The 25645-nt window shown below is 39.4% G+C and overlaps 1 protein-coding gene across 2 annotated transcripts in view; it reads left to right on the top strand.

Moving 5' to 3' along the window:
- LOC124118786 (signal-induced proliferation-associated 1-like protein 1) overlaps positions 1 to 25645 on the top strand; it is a 114970-nt gene that overhangs the window by 29414 nt on the left and 59911 nt on the right. For both annotated transcript variants that reach the window (XM_046481075.2, XM_046481067.2), the window contains exon 2: positions 9737 to 9782. The gene's annotated coding sequence lies outside the window, so the exon portion shown is untranslated. The remainder of the gene's footprint in view (positions 1 to 9736; positions 9783 to 25645) is intronic.

Genomic DNA, 25645 nt, shown 5'->3' with positions numbered 1-25645 from the left:
ATCTGAAGTATCCCTTAACTTTTTGACTAAATTTGTAATTCCACAAAAGCTGTGATCTTACGGGATGGAGGTGTGCCTATTGGGGGACATTATTTTGGTGTCATGCTTTACCATGTTTATAGACAAGCAAGGCTTAAAATATTTCTGTTCCATCTATGATTATGTTTTTCACTTTCTAATTCTTCACAGATTAGGTTTTGACTTTCCCTTAGCCAACATAGTAGAGACCTGTTGCAAGTCTATCATAGCTGACACCAAACAGTGCCAGACACCACTAGTGGTACAAATTACCAAGGAGACTTGCTGTAAGTCTATGATGACAACATAGAAGGATAAGAGATTGTACTGTAATGGTCAGAGAGATGATGTAAAACCTTGTGGCAGGGTTATGTCACCCCAGAGATTGGTCAAGGCAAATAAATGACAAAAGAGACTTGATGTAAGTCTACTGTTACATGCCTGACCACATGAATAAGGACTTGGGATGATTTAATTCCATATGTACAGGAAACTTTTCAAAGTAATAGGCAAGTCCGGTGTGACAACAGGAATTAGTTACAGAAAATAAGTAGCAAAGAGACTTGGAGTCAGTCTAAGGTGGCAGAGAGATCCCAGATGTGACACTCAGATCAATATGGTGAAATTCCTTTGAGGGCAGCATTCCATGGACTATCTGCTTTAGTCGCCCAATACCTCACCTCTAGCTGTGACAGGATACGCTATTACAAGCCCCCAATCACCACGTTCTGCAGCCCAGCTCTGATAATGTAACACTGCTCTTAAAAATACAGCCACAAATCTGGGATTCTGAGAAACTAATGATCAGTTGTTGGATAAAGAAGAAAATATACTACTCAACAGAAGTTAAAGAACACCTAACTTTTCCTAATGACTATAGTTAGTCTGTCATGGCTGGTGGGTAGTGCAACACACAGCCTTCAATTGTGGGTGTTCTTTAGCTCGTTTTGGGCTATAGATATTTATTGCAGATAAAGGGTAACCTTGGGCTACAAGAAGGCCTATTTGAACCTAGAGCAACCTTAGAACATTTTTAATCCTTATAATGATAACATATAGCGAAACACTTAAAAAGGGCAAATTTCTACTTCCTTATGATACCTTAACATGCTTAACTATAAGGCAGTTTGGCACGGACTATGGGACTAGTGCCAGTTTTCTAACACTGGCAGAGTTGTGTCCCTTTCCTGTTGGTCAGGATTTGATGGTCCTGGGTATAAATCTCAGATTTTTATGATCTTGGGTCTGTCAGCACTGTTCCATTGTCTGCCATTTTGGACTTAACTCTCACCTAAAGCAAGCACCAGAATACTGAAATGTACTGTCAAAAAGGTTTCAAACCCCACCTCATACTTTGTTATGGATTACTGTTTTCTTTGTCACCAGCAATTAACATGATCATTCACTAAAAGGTTCCTAATTTGCTATGTCAATCCACAGGTAGTGAGACAGAAGAAACAGTGCGCTTTCATATTATAGTTTCACTATATCACAAGCCAGGCAGTCAAGTTCCTTTTAGTTTTAATTCCCTGCTTCAGAAGTCACTTTCAAAAACACACACATTATTCAAACAGACACATAAAATCTGTCAGCGTGGTAGGATTTGATTTGATTGGCTACTCACTTAAAATTTCATTTTTGAGAACACAAAAAAGGCCAAACAGATGCTGTTTTCCTGAGTGAAACCGAGCATCTGATTGATTTGAATATTCTTTAGTCAAGTGACATATAAACTGCGAAAGTAATAGTCAGGCTTGAGATGTATAGGCCCAGAAGACCCATATTGCCCAGAAATGTATCGGACATTTTTTTAAGAGGGGGAGAGGGGCATAAAATGTTGACTCTGGGCTAGAATAGGTCCCCAGCTTCTATGCTTGTTGTAAGAGGTGACCTAATGGATGGGTTTTCAGACTCAACGTTTATAGTACCCTGACGGTATGGTATTTTTGGCACCTATTTACACTTACACAATGTTACATTGTTAGTGGGGGCAGTGGGGTAGCCTAGTGGTTAAAGCATTAACTGAATCAATGCTCATAATGTCAATCACTTGATTGTCTTGTCCAGACTTAACTATTTACAGAACGTCGTCATATTGCCGGATTGCTGATTGCAGCCCATTTCTGTTTTTCCCCACCCTGATATTGCTGGAATATTGCTAAAAGCAGTGTAAAACCATGCTCACTCACTCACTCACACTGTGAGTGACAGGGGCCTCCATGTACATGCTGCAGGAACAGCTCGAAGCATTATGATGCATACAAAAGGAAGCCAGATTTTAATCTGGGTCAACATGAGGTGTGAAGAACTTAAAAATATTTCCTCAAATGTTTATGTGGAACAGCAAGACATGAGGAGGAAGTTGTACTGTCTGCATGATGGTCAGATGTGATGTTGACAGCAAAGCCGGATTTATGTTGTGTGACCATCATGATGTTTGTCAGACATTCTGATGAATCCAGGTCACAGGGAAACAGAAAAAAAACAACTAAGGAGTACACATCGTGGTCATTTTTGTTTCAAATGAGGTAGGTTAATCATGTTAATATCTAGAAAGATTGTAGTTGTTGCTCTCAGAGTCAGTGACACTATGGGTCAGAAATGAATATAACAGGTTATACACTCAGTGACCTGGAAACGTTTTTCATGATTATTTTGTCGCAAGCATGGCAAGGGAGCAGATGTCAGCATTTTAAGAGGTGAAACTCTCAATTCTTGGGTTTTGCTTCTTGAATTTGTGAAAAAAATATGTGGTAATAATATTTGTACATTGGGTTGGTAGGCATGGTAGGTGAGAAACATGAAAATGTGAAACAGGAACACTCGGCAAGAATGATGGTCTGAATCCTTCAAATGAAGACATCTAATATGTTTCTTCTGATCTCAACTGGACCAAAGGCAGGGTTCATCACCAGTTGTAAAGATGGTCATGTTGAAGTCACTTCAGAAACCATTCTGGCTAATGGAGTAAAAACCTATCCACTACAACATCATCACCTTTGAAAAGTGTTCACAATTATATTTTAGTTTTAATTGGCAGTCATTCATTCAAGTGACAGTGTGTATGAACATTTATGTACATCATGATTGACGGAATGGGCCCAATATCCTTTGCACTGTTGCATCCCCTTGCCAATCCAGGATCTGCTGAAAGTTGTTCTTGGTACCTTGCTTGTGGCTTTCATCAAAGTGGTAAATAGTTCAAAATTAACTTTAATCAGCTCGTCCAAGACCCGAAATTTCAAGGGCTAGTGACATTTCCGTGTATAATGCAACTTTTTCCATCTGCTTGATGGCAACTTTGTATTCATTTTTGTCGACAAGTGAAACTAAAACTTAATTTCTATACCTGGTAGAGGTCTACAATAGTCGGTGCTGATGTAGCTAAGTTGTGTGGCAGACACATAAGTGATGACAGGGCTATAAATCCCCTATATCCACCAAGCCCTCTGAGCTGGAGGTGTATGGGATATATACTCTTATAATCTCCTATCTTCGTATTCCTAATTCTAACTCACCAATTTCCAGGGAGGCTGAAGTTTGTAATTTGCCAGCTATGGCCTTGGGTTATTTGTCGTATACAGACCATTTTCCCAGAAACTCGGCCTGCATGGCTTGTCTCCCTACAGCTTGTGGATACTTACCCTATTCTGTGATCTACTTCACAGCCTCTTCTGTTGACGAGAATTGGCTGTGATAGGGGATTGACTTGGTCCCAAATTTATCTACTTCGTGATGTGTCACAAAAAATAGTAGAACTATTGTCAATTCATTCTTCGTGGTCCATAATGTGTTAGAAAATTAGTTTTGGACAAATTGGTTTGTAGGATAATATTATCTGGGTGTATGGGTTCAAAATAACCACCAGAAGGAGATGAGTGAAATTATGTGAGGTCAGTTGTTTTCTACCAAACTGCACTGCCAGTAATCATGGTGTTGTTAGGGGCATGAGTAGCCCAGGTACACCATGTACACACCACTGGTTATGTCCAAATTGTCCTTTGCTTGTGATTTTTGTTAACACACTAGATTTAGGGAGAAAACAACATGTCGCTTTAGATTTCCAGACTACCAGACCAGTTGCCATGTCTGTCCCGGAAAATTAGTCAGTTTAATTAATAACTACATGTTTTTGGTTTTATTTCAGGCTATCTGATTTTGACCCTGAAATGCAGGTTAGAATGTTATATTTCATGGGTATGCAATCTACCAAAATATTTGGTACTGAAAATACGCTTAGTTTCTATCGTTTCAAATCAGATCAGTCACTGCACACATACTGCAAAATATTAGTGGCAAGATTGATCAGGGTATTTTTTTGTGAAACTTGTATCGATCAAAATACTGTTTGTCTAAAAGTTTAGGACATTTATTGCTGTTGTTGGAGTTCAACATCGTGGCAAATCAGCTATTCTTTAGCAAGGTTTTCCTCTTTGTCACATATCAAAATTATGTTTTTCATAATTGTAACTTTTTCTTCCCAAGTATTTAAAAGACGTCAAAATTGTGGGATTGCTTTTAGGAAAATATTTGTTAAATATTGGTAATATTGACACAGAAATTAGGGTCCAAAGGGGTAGCTTGAATCACATTTCCTCTGCAGCTTTCATTTTCTAGCAACAAATACATTGAAGTAAAACATCCAAAGTCCTGGAATTAATTCCATAATTAATAAGTAATTGATACAAGGATCAAAGGCAGGGTTGACGGCTTGCCACCTCTGAAGGACTTCTCAGTTTGTAGTTTCCTGGACACAGTGTGATGGGAGATAGTGTCCATTCTCCAGCTTCAATTAACCTTCATACCTACATGGACAGAGAAGATTCCTTTCAGATTCCTTGTTGTAAAAAGAATTGTCACTCGCCTTGAAACTTGGGGACAGTCTCATATGTATTTATGTTAATATTGTTGACCTGCTTTTCACCATTGAACTATTCATGGTTCACCTTGTTCAAACCAAATAGGTCACAGTTTTGGTGTGAAAATGAAGATATTTTACAATATTTTAAAGATGTGCAAAATTATGTAACATACTTTATTCATTTTTGCATGTGTTTCCTTCAATTTCTGAAGATGTGTATTTACAGTTTGAAAAATGAATCTTTAGTTTAAATTGTCAGTAATGTGATTCTAAAATAACATTTGGTAACCTGCACACCTAGTCCTGTTAACTAGTTACTGTTGACAGATAAAAACTGAGATGGCCTTTTTGTGAATAGGACTGACTGTTGAGATGCCCCCTCTGCAGCTGTAACAGACCTTACTGTAGGTCTTCAAGTGAGATGAAGGTTTCTTTGCTTTGTTTTTCCATGACCTCAATTGCCCAGTTTTGCCAGGTATTTGAAGCATGTTACTGTCAGACAGTGACAATAGTCTCCACTGCCGTCTCGCATATCTGTGTGAATCTGGCCGTAAATGTTGAATCTACGTGTAAGCGGGTCACTGCGATGGAGAACCTTGCAGAACCATTGATTCGACATGCTGAGGCATGCGGGTTTTACTTGTACCTGCAATACATCCTTGTCAATTCCAATGCATTCTTGTCAATTTGTATTGCAGTTCCGCCTTGGGGACTTGTCATTTATTAGTGTGTGTGTGTGTGTGTGTGTGTGTGTGTGTGTGTGTGTGTGTGTGTGTGTGTGTGTAATGTTCGACAACTTTGGATTCACGACACAACTTCATGTTGTCATGTATAGCGGAAATAATGCTGATGTGTCGTTAAATTGTAACTAACTCACTCACAATATCAATTTTCATTTGAGTGAGAGTAAAATAACAGTTTGGATAAGGGAACATACTTTTGATAAGTAAACATGCTTCATCCAGTGTATTGAACTCATGTGGTCTGTTTCTTCAATTTACTGATACATTTAACTTGTGATAAAAAATGTAACCACATTAGACTTGTGCCAACAGTTAGGAAGTTCGTTTTGGATATTGTTAAATTTACATTTCATCCTCTGTTTGCTGAACTATGTTGCAGTGTGAGGAACGTGTGCCTCATAATTACCCCTGTAATAAGGCTCCTGTTTAACAAGAATGCGAAAACCTGCCATGTCAAACGTTAAAATGAAGTTGACACAGCAAGGGAGTTATTTGCCCACAGTGATCTCAAACACTGTGCTGAAATTATACAACAGGCTAGTGCCAGCTGAAGTCTGGCAGGTACAATGGAATAGACTGGCAGCAGTCTGGTAGGAAAATAGCAGCACATCGTTTTCATTTGTTGCAAAGGAACAAGAGTGTAACTACATGACACTTTTTTATGGAAAACAACTTCTTTTATTCTTTGAAATCAGGTTTAAGAGCAACTTCATGAAGGGGTTGAAGGGCTCTGAAATGTGGTTACAAATGATAAAAGAAGTTGTTGAGTGTCATGTATTCATGTTTTTCAAACTTCCAAATGCCTATCAAAGACTTCAAGAGTGTAACTTATATGATAAAAAATTTGAACTTGGTCGTTTTTGCTGTTTTATGTGAAACTATGTGCTTGCTGTGCACAATCAAACTTCATTCAAGTGTCTTCAAGCAGATAGGCAGCATACTTTTCAGCAGATTATTGGTGTTACTGATGAATTTTTGTCTGGATAATCAACAGCAGTGCTATTGGTAAATGTACTTTATCTCACAGTGTAAGTCCTCAGGATAATGTTGTAGTTGGTGAATGTGGCAACGTGGACTAATGGTCCTTGTTAGATAGTGCTGAACAGATCAGTGGAACACATGTATATCAGCCAGGTAAATGGGGATGTCAGGCAGACTATGGAGGCAAGCCAGAGAAGTGTCACATGTCTATCAAGTTAGGTAGGAAAATGGTTCATGTGGAAAGGTTCAGATCATCGGGAGGCTGTATCAAGGCTATGTAAAACAATTAGAGGTCATCGTTGGCTTAGTAGGAAGACCAATTACGGGTGATCATAGGGAGCGTGTATCTTGGCTAGACGTAAGACGATTAAAGGTCATAGTTGTTAGCCTGTATCGAGGTTAGGTAAACCAGTTAAAGGCCATAATTGTGAACTGTATCAAGTCTAGGTAAACATGTTTGGCAGATCATACAGGGCCTTAGAGTCGAGTGAAATCAGATCCCTGATACGATACCAATCTAGATGAAAATAGAAGGCCATGTCGGGTGAACTTTCAAATTGGCCAATCAGCTTAGTGGCTCCTAAATTATTGGTACAAGTGAGCGAAAAATTCAGACAAGCCTATCTTATTTTGGTATCTCGAAAATGAATATAATCAGGGAAATCCATGTCCAAGAATATACAGTCATGCTGTTTTCGTGGATGTTTTATTAATCATGTCGTTTCTGACCGCCATGGAATATACACCCAAAAGGCTGCATTAAGGGGGGGTTATTTTGTGTTGTGTGGCGGTTTCTTTGGCTGAAATTGCAACTTCTGAAATGAAGCCAAATTGTTTTAGAAATCTAACCTCTGATGGTTTCAAGCACCTGCACATCCTTCATTTTGAATGGGCAGTCAGTATTAGATCAGGGTTGATCTGATGCAAACGTCTGTGGAGAGAGGTTGATCTGATGCAAACGTCTGTGGAGAGAGGTATCGCATCAGAGTAAAATATCTCATTTGTTTGAGATTGTCTCAGAAAAGACTCAGTAGACCTTGTTCAAGCAGATCATATAGAGCCTTTATCAAGGCTAGGTGGACAAGCAGATCAAAGGACACCTGTACCAAGGCTAGATACAGAGGCAGCAAGCTGGGAGCTTTGCCAGGAATGTAGCTGAAACATCCGTGTGTCTCCTACTTCTCAATTAACATGGCCGCCTGTTCTCATCTGGGGGTCAGCTCCGAGCTAAGCCATTGTATAATCTTTCCGTGGAGGATTACTGTCTAGTGGCAGTTGTAGAACTTTATTGATTGTACTCCCTTTTACTTCTGCCATGTCTCAATCCATCAAGGAACACTTCATCATGGAGTGGTACTCAGAAGCAGGAGGAAGCTACAATGAAATATGATTATACTTAATTTGCTATTCATAATTTGGTATATTAAAACAAAAATAAAAAGAGATATTGTTTTGGGCATGTGGTACCCCAATTTTGTCATGCATCATTTGTTTCACTTTGAGTTGAAAGAGAATTATCCTCAAAAACATGCACAGAACTGTAAGCATAAATATTTTATTGAAGATAAGTTATTCAAATCATGGAGTGTTGATTTCAGTGCTTATCTTCTGGGCACTTGGTCACCTCTGCTTATGAAGGCAATTAATTTGAAATTGGAACACATATTCTGTTGGAATGATTAGATAAAGAAACAGAAAACGTCCCTCTGATGGAAGCAAGTGGCAGCTAGAGCAGATATCTCCCAAGCATGTGATAACAGCACTTACTGCCACCAAGCATTCAAGCCATAATAACCCACCTGTGTATTCACCAGATAGGAAGGTGGAATTTGTAGGCAGTCGGAGACTCTTTTCACAGGATGTTTTCACACTTAATGAGTTAAATATCCTGAGTTATCACACCTCGATGTCGAGGATACTGGGGTTGTGCACCGTTGTGTTGTGCTTGTGAAAGATACTTTAGCGTTTTTCTTTGTGTTTTACACAACTCAGTGTCTAGCATGTCTAATTTGACTGCATTTATTATTAATTGCTGAATCTGTTTAACTTCATGTTGTCATCAAGTGTGTATTTCCTGTGTGTTTTACACGGCTCGATGTCTAACACATGTCTGCATATTTGGTATGACTTGATAAATAATTATAGTACAGAAACAAGTTTGTGTAACTGTCATGCTTGCTGTACAAGACAACTATGCTTGTCGTAAGAGGCGGCTATGTTTGTCGTGAGAGGCGACTAACGGGATCGGGTGGTCAGGCTCGCTGACTTGGTTGATGCATGTCATTATATCCCAATTGTGTGGATCGATGCTCATGATATCAATCACTGGATTGTCTGGTCCAGATTCGATTATTTACAGACTGCTGTCATAAAGGTGGAACATTGCTGAATATGGCATTAAACAACAAACAAACAAACAAATCTGATCCTTGTAAGAAACTTGTGAAAAGTATTAGCAGGTTTAAATATGACATACTGTTTGGATAAATATTAACATTAAGACTTAATTTTTACATCAAGGCTCTCAGGACATGAATCAGTCAACAAACTTGTATTCATAACTTTTGAGGTTTCTTAACTTATGATCATGATGATTAAAATAATTCAGACAACAAGTTTCTGTTTTAAAGAACCAAGGATACATGGTAATATCCTTTGAATTATATGAGTATTTGTCCAGAAGCAGTGTTTCACTGAAACTTATTAGTTGTTGCATAGTATTTGATTTATTGGCCCAAAAGACGTAGATGATAAAGATTAACATTTGATAAAATGTATATTTACTTGATGACACAAAAATCTAAGCTCTGACGTTATCTACACTTATTCTATTATCTCTAATAGTGTGATTTTTTGCGTGTGTATGACTCTATTGTTTCAGTCATATCCGCAATGGAAAAGATTTGTGTACATTATATACCACTGTGGCTTGTTTTAATCATTGTGAAGGAGCTATGCTATATGAGACTTCCTGTAGTATAGGAGGCAGAAGTGGTGGCCATTTTGTAGGCAGCATCACAGAGAGACAAGAGTTGTGTGTGGGAAACGTGTGGCATTCTGCTCCCCGAGATCACTGTCTGGGTATCACTGGGTGAAATCTAGACACTTATCCTTGCTTCTCCTTTACTTGCAGACCCCAACTGAAAGATTACCTCATTTGGAGTACAAGCCACAGAAAGGTAAGTTTGAAACAAGTCAGAACTGATCTGAAATACCTGTTTATGCTGGTGATTCAACATGATTGATACTGCTGCTATCACTGAGATGCATTATTTTTTTATAATAATGAAAAGGAGAAAGCTTTTGAAAAGGTAACACCCATTTCTTCAACCATTTTGACAATGTCTGTATATTCATATTATTATGCAAACACAAATGTATAGGATACTTATTGGTGATCTGTTAATGAAAGCAAAAAAAACAACGTTCCATAAGCATAAGAAATCTCTGCTAGAGGCATATTCCGACTATATCATTATGTGTTTAAGACTCATTATCAAATAGTGATGATACCAGGTGTTTGTGGAAAAGTGAACTTACCCTGTCCCACCTTTGGTGTCCATCACAAACACATGCAAAGACAAGTCAACTGTTCACCTGAAAAAAACATGGGAACATATGGTACAAGTCAAAATAGGAGATTATGTTTGTCACTGATGTGTTAAATGTGGAAATGTCCTTCAGCATATTCAAATGTCTACCTTAAACATGTTAAATAGTTTTGAAAGCTTTTCTCAGGCCTTGATTGTTGTAACCCTTATCAAACAACTTTTAAGCAAGAGTCGTATGACCATCTTTGAATGTTTCATAGAAAGATCAAGCTTGATTATACCTCATAAGATGTGAAATGTATACACCAAAGGCTGGAGCTGCTGGATTATTTCTCGAAGTAGAGGAAAGTTGACTATTTGAAAGTTAAAGTCATTCCTCTTGTCATACAGTCTTGTGGGGAGTGCTTTGTCACCTGGTCACTCTGAATATTTATGCATAGATCTAATTATGACACAGATGAAGCAGTTTCTCTTGTCTCTTTTATTTCTAGCTCAGATGGGAAATCAGTGGAAGGGATATAGGCAGTTTAATCAGTATTGAACAAATATTTTACGAGGTAAAGTTAAACTTCTTGGCCAGATTCCAATTTTTTTATTTTGACAATCCAAGGAGAAATCGGACTCACATGCATAAAGAAACAGACCAGCAAGGAGTGGAACAAACTTTATTTTCAAGTTTTGATGTATAGCAATTGGGGATTATTAAACTGAAGAATTTTGGCTTGGTGGTAATGTCCAGAGGGATAGCTAAAGCATGGTGGTTAATGCTTTCACACTGCTCACAGAAAACATGGGTTTTACAGCCCACATGATATTGCAGGAATTAAAAGCAGTGTCATACTGTACACACTCACTCATTCATTCCGTGAGTTTCTGGATTTATATCAGAAAAAGGTCTTCACCTGGCACATTGGGCATAGCAAAAGAGATGCATTTCAGTCACTCGCCCTTGTATTGGTGCCAATTGGAAAACCTTCATATTCATGAGTCCAACTTGAACTGTTGAACCTTTTTTGTTTGGACATTGTGTGGTATTCAAGATTCTGTTGTTGCTAAGTAGCAGCCTCTGTCAGGGCTTGTTTGTTTGTCATCTCTCGTCATCTACCTCTGTGAAAGTATACGCCACCACGTACAGTGAATGCTGCATGGGCATGATTTGGTACTTTGTGCAAGGTTCTACAGCGATCAGCGTTCAGTTTCAGCTATTGTTGATGGAAAATGTTTAGACTATAAAGGACATCACCAAGGGTAGGAAAACAGTGTTTAGACTATTAGGGACATCACCAAGGGTAGGAAGACAGTGTTTAGACTATATGGGACATCACCAAGGGTAGGACGACAGTGTTTAGACTATAAAGGACATCACCAAGGGTAGGAAGACAGTGTTTAGACTATTAGGGACATCACCAAGGGTAGGAAGACAGTGTTTAGACTATATGGGACATCACCAAGGGTAGGACGACAGTGTTGAGACTATAAAGGACATCACCAAGGGTAGGACGACAGTGTTTAGACTATAAGGGACATCACCAAGGCTAGGAAGACAGTGTTTAGACTATAAAGGACATCACCAAGGGTAGGGAGACAATGTTTAGACTATAAGGGACATCACCAAGGCTAGGAAGACAATGTTTAGACTATATAGGACATCACCAAGGCTAGGAAGACAGTGTTTAGACTATATAGGACATCACCAAGGCTAGGAAGACAATGTTTAGACTATATGGGACATCACCAAGGCTAGGAAGACAGTTTTTAGACTATAAGGGACATCACCAAGGCTAGGAAGACGCTGTTTATTTCAGTATGCTGTGTCTGAGTGGATAAGTACAAGCAGCCCCACACACATACATATATAAATGCAATTATCAAATGCAAGGTTAAACCCAAATCACACTCACTCACTCACTCACTCACTCACTCACTCACTCGGGACACTGTCTGACACAAGTTTCCGCCTTCCTTTGGATGATCGTACTTGAAGCCAGCCTGCTCCACTGTCATCAGTTGCGAGCCAGAACATGAAAGCATTGCTGACATCATCTCTGAACATGTGTTGTGTGGAATGTAGCAGAAAAACTGTCATATGGTTGTCACTGAGCATGAATGATTTTCCATTTGTAGTACTACACGAAGAACACTCTGGCAGCCGATGAGGAGGATATTATGCAGAGATTAAAAGGCTTGGAATCGTTTTTGAAAAATCTTACAATCCTGACGAGTGATAGTTAGGAGACATGTTTGATTGACAAAAAATTAATACTTTGTGTCACTTTGTTCATCATGTGCATGCCCAATGTTTTATCTGCCACTTTGCCTGTCAAGATTGAAAGAGAAACTGACAGCTTGATAAGAAATGAGCTGGTTGAAAAATGTCTTCCTGATTGATATCCAATTTCCTGGAAGGAATGAGCTGTTTTTTAATAGCTAGTTATTTACCTTACTATTTAACAATCCAGTTATCGACATCATGAGCATCGATCCACACCATTGTGATGCAATGACAATCTATCAACCAAGTCAGCTAGTCTTCCCACCCATGGACCCTATATTCTTACCCAGAATCCCTATGGGTCCACATAGGATATATATGGGACCCAGAAAACTAAGACAATTCATGCGAATCACAAATCTTACGTTTCCGGATCCATTTGTCAAGTGTAGCATATCACCATGCAGTGGCAGTGAGATATTGTATTGAGTAATAACACACTCCTTAAATAAAATTAGGCTACTTACAAAAGGAAGTATCAAGTGCATTGTCCCCGTTGGAAGACAAGTTTAAACAATTGTGTGACAGTGATATAGGTATAAGCGCCCGATGATGTAGTTCAAAATACTTTTAGGGCATAATGGTGTTTTGAGTGGTGTCATTACTGAAATTGTCGCATCCTCTATCCGGTGTGAGCCATTTTTCAACATTTACGAGTACGTAAGAGTTTTGTGGTACAAATTCTCTCTTTTTCAAGACTACTTTCCCTAGTAATGTTCAGAGCAAGTGTCCTCTGCGTCAATGTTCATCATGTTCATGGTTCCATTTATACGTTTGTTTCATCATTATTTGCATTCCTTGTACTAAAATGTTACAGTGTTGTATGTTTTCCTTTTTTACAATACAATAGGGCATTTTAAAAATTCTGCTGTATGGGCAAGTGTGGGTGTACCTCTGGAATGCCTCTGTGAAATTTTCACATAAAAGGCGCATGTCAGAAAATTCCAAGAGTGAACCCTGGCTTCTGTTTCATTGCAATGTTAGTTACTTAAACTGTACGTCAAAATGTTGTGTGTTATTCACTTCATGAGGCATTATTGTGAGTCTCTTATTTCTGGTGATGACTATGGATGGCATCTCATGCTAAATTTGAAACGTATGCTATAAGTTTATGGACTTACATTCAGTACAAATAAATAATTTGTTGATAACATGCTATGTATCAGAGAGAGCATATTGTGACCTAATGTTGACTGGTGGATGCAGATCTGCAGTTCAGAGTTTCAAGATGGTGCTGTGACTTTCATTGTCAGATATTTCCCCATCATTTTCTATTAAAGAGGAAAGGGCAAATATTTGTATGTCCCTTAGGTAAATAATTCCAAATCCATGCTAGCCATGATAACATACATGGCAGGTTATCACATGGGACCAGACCATTTTGAAAAGCAAGGTCAACCAGATGTCAGCCATCTTGGATTCTGCAAGGTATATTTAGCTGCAACTTTGGGGAGAAGAAGGTACAGAGGAAGTAGGGGTTTATAAACAAATAAGTTGAAAAAATAAACAGTTTTCGCAGTTATAAAAGCAGGGTTAGGCCCTGCATCCACATGGTCGTGGGTTCGACTTCCTGGTTCACCTGTTTCTAGGCTTGTCAGCTCCATAACCATGCTCGAGGGTTTTACTAAAGTGCTCAACATCTAAGACCTGCATCACTTTAGGCTTTCCCCTTAAGCTGACAAGCCATAATATGCCTGGAATACTGTTCAAAGTGAGTAAAGACTAAGTCACTCACCAGCGAATTACAGTACTGTGGAATCAACTCACAAAACTTCTGAAGATGGCTCCTTTGCTTAGTTAATATCCATGCGCTATGAAATTACTAGATAGTTTGTTTCAAGTAAGATAATGTTTCTAAACATAAACTAGCAATGTCAACAGCCTGAAACAATTTATACTAACCTAGTGAGACAGTTTCACGATAATGTATTGGAGACACTGATGTCTATAAATACAAGATGGCAGCTTGTCATTTCTCTTTAAAGAGTAGTGCAACTACTGAAGCAAACGACCTTACCGAGTGACAGACAATGATATTTCTGTCAGTAGTATTTGGATCTGTCATTGATAAAAAAGAATTGCTGAACAGGTTGTCGTTTAAAGAAATCAATCCTCAAATTACATCTGATTCCTGGTCTCTGGAGGTGTAGTAGACATCCTGATCTGAATGATAATGAGTTCTTGGCCAGATTCTGTAGCAGCCCATGATGGATGAAGAGGATGACTCTCTCTGACAAACTTGGAGGAGGATGAGTGTTGGTTGAGAATACCGGTGGAGTAATGGTACATGTATTGTACATCTCTGTCACAGCTGAGTGAGGCCAGGCTCCTGGAAGTGGTAGTTATGAATACACAGGGATTCCCTCATCCAGACACAAGTTCACCAACACCTTCAGCTGAAGACGAACATGTAGACCCTTAAATAAAGTTAGGTGTTACATTTATAAGGTTAAATACAAATAATGCTATAAAGTAACCCCTAAGTGTCTTAATTTCCTACAGATGAAAAGGGGTGAGTATAGGCTGCTGGGGCTGAAAGGGGGAAACGGAACAAGGGTGATTGTTTTATCAAATATATGTTCTGGGGTCTGTAAGAGGCTGCTTCAGCTGTTGTCTGATGGAGTAATATGGTTTCTATGACTACTAATGTCGTGTTCGACTTGGCCTCTTGTCTGAGACGAGTGAGAATCAAGGACTAGTAATTCACAATATGAAATTATGCTTTAAAAGCAACTAATCGGAAATGGGCAATGACTCATATGATTGACTCATAGTGTCTACCCCGTTTGATGGTGTCTGCCTGCCGTCGTTGAGGGTGCCAACACCCTCTGTCTAGGCGTCTGGCATACCACTTAATATGTCTTGGCATCCATTAGGGATTCTTGAATCATATCGGTGTACACAGCTGGTTCAGTAAAATAGACTTAGATTTTAACATGGAAGGCATGACCATGCGTGCTCATAAGCTTAGGGCTAAATATTTTATTGATTTGTCTTTTCAATAAGAAATACAGATGAAAAATAAATTTGAACATTGAAATATTGGCATCCACAAATTATGGCATCCAGCATAGTGCCCCGCAGCATCCGGAATGCTAGCAGGACTCAGTATATCAGGTTGGCATCATTTAAAGTATTAATAAAACATTGCATTTTCAACTTCTAACAAAGAGTGCAGTTCATTTGGATCTGGAATGAACCATTGTATACCCACACTGACTGTTACTTGTCATGCATTGCACATACATTGGCTAAACCACCGGTGTGTTCAAGCGTGTGTTTTTGCACTTTTCATTGTTTTTAAAAGTTGTCTTTTAGTCCAGTTTCATAAAAGCATCTAATCAGTGTGACATAGGCCTAAACAACATGTTCTTCAACTGTTAATTACATTGTCAACATACTCCGACCTATTGACGCTTGATGGCATATGTTCGTGTTTGACACCTTGCATACCTAGGTGACCCTTCAATGATGATGTGGAGTATATAACTGAAATACTGTTCAAGCGACAATAAAAATGTTAAACCCAACTCACTAACTCCCCATCTGTTTAAATTCATTGCTTGTTGTTTCGAAAGCTGTCAAGCCACTTGCTTGTTTGGGTTGGACTACCTCCATTTCATGAATAAGCTTTGAATAATAGTATATGATCTCCATCTTCTTACTGTGTTTTTATTCGGTCCTGATACAGAACAGCCTGTTTTCATTTCCACATGTGTGATTTGCATTATGGGAAATCTTTCCGGTGTGGTTGAACCAGGGTACACGCCATGACGAGTAACACCTGCAGCAGTGGAGGAAATTGTCTCATCTTGGTCCATTGGCCGATGGTATCAGTGACCTTCACCTCATCTTGCCTGCTTTCTTGTTCCCCATCCTGCTGAATGTGAAACTGGAGCCTATTTCTGCCATGGCTTTGTTCAATGCCTATGTTGAAACATTACAAGATAACTAGGTTAATGAATTGTTTATTTACTAGCATGAGGAAGCTGACAGTTTAGTTGTTGCTTTAATGTTTTAAGAGATGGGATTGGCCACGCTTGTTTGCTGACATTATATGAGATAGATGCACCTGTTGTGTGACTACTACGTATACATAGAAGGAATTTTACTCCCTGAGGTATAAAATGGAATTCACTCACAGGGTTTTACGAGACACACAAATGTCCAGTCCAGTACGCACAAATATTGAGAATGAATGCAGAAAAAAATTGTACTGCGTCCTGAGGGATGCACAATAATATTCATTCTACTCACAGCACATCAAGAGCAGTTGTGGGTGTCTGTTATTACAGCCATTTGTCATGACCACTGGGGGGCAGGGGTGGCCCAGTCGTCTAAGGCGCCACGATTCGCTGTGCAGAGTTAAGTTCCTTGGGCCAGAAACCTATGACTGTGGGTTCGAATCCCAGTTCGCCCCGATTATGTTTCATGGTTTGTCAGCACCATACCCTTGCTCTAGGGTTTCACCGAAGTGGTAAACGTCTGAGACCTGCATCACTTTGGGCTTTCCTCCCACATTAAGCTGACACGCCGTGATATAACTGGAATAAGGTTTAAAGCGGTGCTAAACCCTACTCACTCACTCACTGTCCACATGATCATTGATTCATTCCAGGCTCTAAAGTAATTATCTAAACTTCCAGTACACTACACCATTATATTACTTTACAGGACACTCATGTTGCCTGTAAGGACCCTTAAAATAAATTTTGGGGGGTCCCCTCGACCTCCACTTTTGTATGTCCAGGTAAAACCCTGCACTCACTCACTCACTCTGTAGAACCTTTTTTACACATAACCTTCTTTCATATTGTTTCCAAAATAAGTGGTGATCAATGGGTCTACCTGTACTCATTTTTCAAAACCTTTGTATATGTTTCTATGACCATCCACACAAGCCTATAATTTCTGAATTTTGATGAACAGTTGATGGATTGATATTTTCTTGGCAAAGCAGAGTGCTTGTTTTGATTTCGCTGAATGTTTACTCTTTAGTTATAGGAGTGGTAAGACAGCCCAGGGGTTAAAGTGTTCTCTCAACACTTCGAAAGGGGCATGCGCACACGCACTTGCATGTACATATGCACATGTGGTGAGGTTTAAGCAAAGACAGAGGTGAAGACAAAGTTGAGGATGTTCGTATAGAAAAGTTGATGGTGTAGAAGTTAACGTAGATGTAGGTGTAAGAGTAAGCAACTTGACAGTGTGAGAGTAGGTGGAGGACCATGTTGTAAAACAACATGACTGCCTCGAATAGTGAGCTGAGTAACCTTTACAAGCAGACAAGCCACTCCATCACTGCTGGGGACGGTGATCCAGTGGTCTGTACATTCACTCAAGTCAGGCCCATTTCACAATGTAATAGGAAAAAACAATTTGAAATAACATATACTACTCAAAACAAGTTAAAGAACACCCACAATTGGAAGGCTGGGTGATGCAGGACCCACCAGCCATGACAGATTTACTACAGTTGTAGGAAAAGATCAGTGTAGTTTAAGTTCCTTTAAGTAGTATATATTCTATTGTAAAATAATTTCCAGTACTTTGCAATATTCCCACAAAATTGGGATGAAGAAGTTGAACAGAATTACAGTTATACCACTGCATACCAGCATAACAAAGCTTCTATTAGCACGGGCCTGGTGCTGACACACCACGGATGATAATTGGATCAAATCTGGAATTTGAATGTGCTACCAGCAGATCCTGGCATAACAGAGAAACGCAACTCTGGATAGCAAACAGTCAAGTTTGTTTCATGAAATATGTGGGGGAAAAAATTCTTTTAAAATGTTCTTAATTTCCATTGGTTTTTTTGGTCTTGTGTTGGTATTTTATTTCATTTTCCATTTATTTTTTCTCAAAATGTAAGGGTCAGTGGATCTTTAAACCTTCAAACAAATAAAACATCGCCTAATGTGACAAATAAATAGCACAGGGACCGTCATTGCTGAAATATGTAAGACAGTAGATTATGCAATACATCAAATTTATGACCGGAGCGTTGCCTTGGGACTATTGATGACTGTAACACAAACTATCTTCAGCAATTCAGTCTCTTGTTTACTGCATAACATTTCCTCCTAAATAAAGTCAGGAACATATCATGATTATTTCTCAGTAAGTGTTATGAAGGATGCTGGATAAGGGGAACTCTGCATAGTCTTCAAGAATGGTAACATATTGAAAGGTTATTTCAGAACTCATGTACCACATGTGAAGGGCACTGGGAGAAACACTTGGAAAAAATGGTATTAAACACAATTGTATTCATATTTTCCTTCAAACATGTCAAAACATTTACGGGAATCAGATATTAGTTTGCTATTGTTGTTGAGAGTTCACTATGTATGTAAATTTTATATGATAATATGAAGGAGATGAATCGGGGATTTTGTAAGAGTTCACTGTATCCGTTTGTTCGCTCTGTCGTGTTCAGTATATCCGTTTATTCATAACTGTTGGACATTATGGTGAATTATGACTTTTAAAGGACGCTGGAAAAAAAAGGTAGTTTCTAAATCAAGAATGAAGAATTTTATTGTACACTACTCCCTTTTTGGGCAGGGTACCACCTAGCTACATTTGGGAATTAATGTAAATATGAACATGAAAGATAAATATACGATATAATGGACATTATGCATAGAGATATTACGTACATCATATTTCTGTTCAACACGATACATAAATGTTTATGAATCAATAGCTGATAGCGTAAAGTGATGAAATACAGTAGTGGTAGGTCATGAATGACGATATGAAATTCATTCATAGTTATATTTACTTCAAGAATTTCTTCACGTATGAAAGTTATTTCTTAAGTGTTGTATATGTGTTAATATAAGAGAAGGCAACAGGTTATACAGAACGCGGGAAAGGAAAGCTCTTAAAACCGAAATGAAACACAATTATATAGCTATAATTTTCATCACAAATTTCCACCTATTTATTCCTTGAATGCTCAATGTCAATTATTATATATCACGTCAACTGCCAGTCTGCGGAGAGGTTCAGTCTCGAGTTGACGGGAAGGTTTTGTGTTGAGTTATATCAGGTGTGAAATCTATGGGACATGTTGCTCTATTCATGATTCACCATTGAAACATGTGCACATATACCGGGCTAAACCCAACACGTTCAATGACTTATTCAGCTTTCTGATGTAGTATAGAAAATTCCTCCACATAATGCACTGATGTTTTCATTGTGTGTACTTGATTACGAATATTGTATGTGTTGACATTTCTTAAGGTGAAATATTTGTATTTTCTTTGAAATTTTGATTGACAAACATGCTTGCACAGTTATGTTTCATCAAGTCTGCGGTTACGGAAAGGTAACTCCTCTTCATCAGTCTTTTTCAACGTATGAAGGGCTTCTGAAGAGTAGTGAATTAACAAATACCGTATTTCCTCTAACTAGACACCTCAGGTATGTATTTCTCTTTGGACATGATATTGATCCTGTGCTTCTTAGAGATCCACTGTGTATGAAAATACTGGATTCTATTTCCTCATTGAAAGTTAGAGACTTCATAATTAGGGTTGACGTGTTGGCACATAAGTCGTAGTGGAATATATCACAATATGGACACTGTTTTGTGATATGTATTGGGGGCTCAACATATATATTTGTACTGTTGAAATAGTACTTCTTCATTCAATAATCTTGACTTTAGATTGCAAGATGTGTAGTATGGATTAACAAGACTTTCTATTATGTCGTCAACATGGAATGTTAAAGTCAACAGCGTGAAGCGTGTGCTGTTTACATGGTTTAGATAGGAAACCAGTCCATCCAAATGCCTAAAGATAGTAGATATAATTTATATAATAATATATAAATCTTCTGTAACTGTATTGGAAAATATTGATACGCAAAGGTTGTATTACGATACGTATTGCCAACAGCTATGTTGCAATATAGTGGTTTACAAGTTATTAGGCCCACCCCTTTCATAATGTGGTTTATAATGGGGTATAATTCTTTCACTGTTATACAGGATCCAGCTCTAGGTCATAATTTACCATTGTGGTGTTCCACTCAGTAGCTGTTAAAGGTAAATATATGCTATTGGGTGCAGCGACTAAATGGACTGTGCGGTCAGGCTTAAAGACTTGGTTGTTGAGTCTCATCGTACCCTGATGGCATAAGACATTGCTCATGTTATCAATCGACCCGTGAAGATTTCAGGGTAGAATAGGTCTTCAGCAACCCATACTTGCCGTAAAAGGCAACTATCCTTGTTGTAAAAGGCGACTAACGGGATCGAGTGGTCAGACTCGCTGACTTGGTTGATACATGTCATCGATCCCAATAGCGTGGATCGATGCTCATGATGTCAATCACTGGATTGTCTGGTCCAGACTCGATTATTTTACAGACCGCCGTCATATAGCTTGAATATTGCTGAGTACGGCGTTTAACAACAAACAAACATGATATCAATCACAGGTTTGTCTGGTCCTGATTAGATTACTTACACGACGTCAGGTTAATGATGTAATTAAAGTGTTGCATTAAACAACAAAGTCTTGTCCTGATGTCTATTCGAGGAAATACGGTATGCTTGTTTACTGCAGAAATATATGCTGCAGATAAGGTGGTGCTGCTGCTTGCACCTGGCACTGATCTAATCTGGGCATTGCTTATCAAAAAACAAAGTACCATATTGCACTCTGTGTCAAAGGAAAAGGAATGTTCTGTACCAGTTGCTCAGAGGTCTAAGTCACTGTAGATCCCTGTACCGGATCAGCTGAGGGTGGTTCAAATCCCAGATACACATTGATTATACCCTCATCCAGCACCAAACCCCTGCTAATGGGTTTCACTGTTGCATACCACAGTGAAGACCCGGGCTAGAGTTGGAAACTAACGGGATTGGCTGGTCAGGCTTGCTGACTTGGTTGATGCATGTCATTGTAACCTAATTGCATAGATCGATGCTCATGATATCAATCACTGGACCTGGTCCAAACATGAGTATTTACAAACTGATGGCATATAGCTTGAGTACTGCTGACTTTTGCATTAAACAACAAACAAACAAATCACTGTTGTGAAAAAACACAAAGCACTCACTCACTCCGGCTGTTAAGGTCAACTTGTAATGTATCACTGGTTGTAGAAATCATCTTCTATAAGGACCGTTCTTCGGCTCCATGTGTATTTATAATCTCCAGCATTCCATATTGCTTAGAAACAGGTAACTTAGTGTTGATGTTGCTGACACGGCATATGGTGGAACGAGTTAAACTTCAAGGTGTGCATATGTTTGTGCCATGCGTGATGTGTTTTAAACACGTTACCAAGTAGCTGATACGTTTTCCTTATTTCTTCTTTATGTTTTGATGGTATCTATTTGATAGTCCTGCATATCGTAAACAAGGCAGATCTGGGATGGTTGTCTGCATCCTTGGAGGTGATGACACTTGCTTGTTTATTATCTGGTAATCTTGATTATGTAGATGATGGGAGTAGCGTGTTACTTTGTGTGGAGCAACTTACATGTAACTTCCAGGTAGTTTATGTGTCTAATCAAGGCAATGCCAGACCATGGGAGAAGTGATGGGCATTACTGCGTTTCTAGATGGGGGCAACCATTTTGGAAGTTGGGAGGATGTCTTGTGTATGAGTATTTCCAGTGTGTGAAGCTAGGGGAGGAGAGAGAGAGGGTATCGAGTGTTACATGTAACTTCCAGGTAGTTTATGTGTCTAATCAAGGCAATGCCAGACCATGGGAGAAGTGATGGGCATTACTGCGTTTCTAGATGGGGGCAACCATTTTGGAAGTTGGGAGGATGTCTTGTGTATGAGTATTTCCAGTGTGTGAAGCTAGGGGAGGAGAGAGAGGGTATCGAGTGTTACATGTAACTTCCAGGTAGTTTATGTGTCTAATCAAGGCAATGCCAGACCATCGGAGAAGTCATGGGCATTACTGCGTTTCTAGATGGGGGCAACCATTTTGGAAGTTGGGAGGATGTCTTGTGTATGAGTATTTCCAGTGTGTGAAGCTAGGGGAGGAGAGAGAGGGTATCGAGTGTTACATGTAACTTCCAGGTAGTTTATGTGTCTAATCAAGGCAATGCCAGACCATCGGAGAAGTCATGGGCATTACTGCGTTTCTAGATGGGGGCAACCATTTTGGAAGTTGGGAGGATGTCTTGTGTATGAGTATTTCCAGTGTGTGAAGCTAGGGGAGGAGAGAGAGGGTATCGAGTGTTCTTCAGACACTGTGTGTGGGAAAGTGTATGATTGTGTATGAAATGTGTATGATTGTGTGAGGTAACATCTAGAAGGTATTGAAGGTGCATCCAGTGTGTTAGTCTGTCATACAGACCCTGAGACAAATATACCCAATACAGCCCATGCAAGTCTATAATAGTGGGCAAGTCTAGATTACTGCAGTTTAATGAAGAGAATCTCTGGGATCCTTTTTAAAATATTTTTTTAAGATAATTTAATAAGTGGGGGTTTTTTTTCTATAAAATATGTTCTTTTCAGTGACTAGATGTTTGTCTTCCACTAGTACCAAGGTAAGGGTAAGTAAGAGTAAGGGTAAGAGAGTGTATGGAGGGTACTGAAAGTGCATCCAGTGTGTCTAGAGTTTGGGGGTGGGATAGGGGTAGGGGTAAGAGAGTGTATGGAGGGTACTGAAAGTGCATCCAGTGTGTCTAGGGTTTGGGGGTGGGATAGGGGTAGGGGTAAGAGAGTGTATGTAGGGTACTGAAAGTGCATCTAGTGTGTCTAGGGTTTGGGGGTGGGATAGGGGTAGGGGTAAGAGAGTGTATGTAGGGTACTGAAAGTGCATCCAGTGTGTCTAGAGTTTGGGGGTGGGATAGGGGTAGGGGTAAGAGAGTGTATGGAGGGTACTGAAAGTGCATCCAGTGTGTCTAGAGTTTGGGGGTGGGATAGGGGTAGGGGTAAGAGAGTGTATGGAGGGTACTGAAAGTGCATCCAGTGTGTCTAGGGTTTGGGGGTGGGATAGGGGTAGGGGTAAGAGAGTGTATGTAGGGTACTGAAAGTGCATCCAGTGTGTCTAGGGTTTGGGGGTGGGATAGGGGTAGGGGTAAGAGAGTGTATGTAGGGTACTGAAAGTGCATCCAGTGTGTCTAGGGTTTGGGGGTGGGATAGGGGTAGGGGTAAGAGAGTGTATGGAGGGTACTGAAAGTGCATCCAGTGTGTCTAGGGTTTGGGGGTGGGATAGGGGTAGGGGTAAGAGAGTGTATGTAGGGTACTGAAAGTGCATCCAGTGTGTCTAGGGTTTGGTGGTGGGATAGGGGTAGTGGTAAGAGAGTGTATGTAGGGTACTGAAAGTGCACCCAGTGTGTCTAGGGTTTGGGGTAGGGGTAGGGGATAGGGGTAGGGGTAAGATAATGTATGGAGGGTACTGAAAGTGCATCTTGTGTGTCTAGGGTTTTGGGGTGGGATAGGGGTAAGAGAGTGTATGGAGGGTACTGAAAGTGCATCCAGTGTGTCTAGGTTTTGTTGGTTGGAGGCAGTTTTGTACCCAGTGGGTGGGAAAGTGTGTTGGAATGATTCAGGTCCAAGATATGAAGGAAACGCTCAGCATGTTCTTTAACAGCCAGTCGTGGGTGGACTTTCTTGCTGGATGTTGGCTAATGTATGGTGCAATGGAATTTTGTTGCATGTGTAGGCGGAGAACATACCAAAGCGTTTCTCCCAATTTTGTATAAACAGAATTGCAATTCATAGATAAGATAGCTAAATATTTACGTGATTTCTTACATGAATGATAATAAATTGTCCATGATGTCATCTAGCACTGCAGGCTTGTTGTGGATGTGATAGCAATGTCAGCTTGGTTTATTAATGTTATCCCTCCTCCGTGTACCCATGTAATATAAACATTAATTGGTGAGACAGAAATAGACCATTTATGTTTTCTTGGTTATCGCAAACCCAGTTCCTGAGAAGTGCACTTATTGTTGTGTTCTATGTGTATCCATGTGGACTTGCACAAGTCTCTAAGGCAGTAATTATTAGTTTAAATCATAACTTCTTGACTATGTGATAATAAGAACAAGTTGTCCCTATAAGAAACTGAAGTCCTTTTTTGTACTATCCATATATCTAGACCCGCCTATTAGGAGGATAGAATTACTACACATCCATGGACTTTTCTTTCAATACAGCCTTGGAGCAAGGGTAGTATCCATGCTTCACCTTCAGATTCAGAGGCTGCTTTGCTTGTAACAGTGGAACTTTGTTCAACAGGGTTGACTGTCTAGGTAGGGCTGGGATGCAACAGGAGTGTTTAGATATTGATAAGAAAATAAAAACTTGTTGAGGAACCAAAAAGGAGGGTTATCGGGACCTTTGCAAGATTTATGCATATAGCTGCATTTAACAGCCTACCACAAGTGGCCATCATAAAAGATGGTAGTGTGGGTTGAGATTTGAAATGTAATGTATATCTGTTTGGCTTTGAGTGGGGGTGGTGTGAATGACACAACAGTGTGAGAAAGTGCTATGGCTGCGATGTGCTGCCCCACCTGCAATATCCTTACTCCCTCTCCCATGTGGTATAAATCTATGTATACACCCTCACAGTGAGGCTCGCAATGGTGGAACCTTGGTCTGGTTCAGCAGTAAACCATGGGATTAGGATTCTTGTCAAAGCTGTGAGAAGTTTTGTTTGTGAAACATTATGTTTAAGAACAGAAGCTGTTCACATATTTGGCTCATGATCTATGTTAAACACAGAAATAATATTACAAACAATGAATGATGTTTCTCAAAGTTAATTCCACAAACTTAAGATACATTACATCAATATTGCATTATTATTTTTTAGACTCATGAATTTAACAAATTTACTAATTTACTATCTGTAGCCCTTATCCTCATCATTCAATATTGGATATTTCAATTATATTGTTGACCCGTGAAGATCCAGGGTAGAATAGGTCTTCAGCAACCAATGCTTGCTGTAAAAGGCGACTATGCTTGTCGTAAAAAGCGACTAATGGGATCGGGTGGTCAGGCTCACTGACTTGGTTGATGCATGTCATTATATCCCAATTGCGTGGATCGATGCTCATGATGTCAATCAATGGATTGTCTGGTCCAGACTCGATTATTTTACAGACCGCCTTCATATAGCTGGAATATTGCTGAGTGCGGCGTTAAACAACAAACAAACAAACAAAACTTGTGTGAGAGTTTCCAATGTTGTTGGAGCCTGTTC

Source organism: Haliotis rufescens, unplaced genomic scaffold (assembly GCF_023055435.1).
Source record: "Haliotis rufescens isolate VD_foot unplaced genomic scaffold, xgHalRufe1.0.p SCAF_3, whole genome shotgun sequence".
In the NCBI taxonomy this organism is placed as follows: Eukaryota; Metazoa; Mollusca; class Gastropoda; order Lepetellida; family Haliotidae; genus Haliotis; species Haliotis rufescens.
This window is presented reverse-complemented; position numbering and strand designations above follow the sequence as displayed.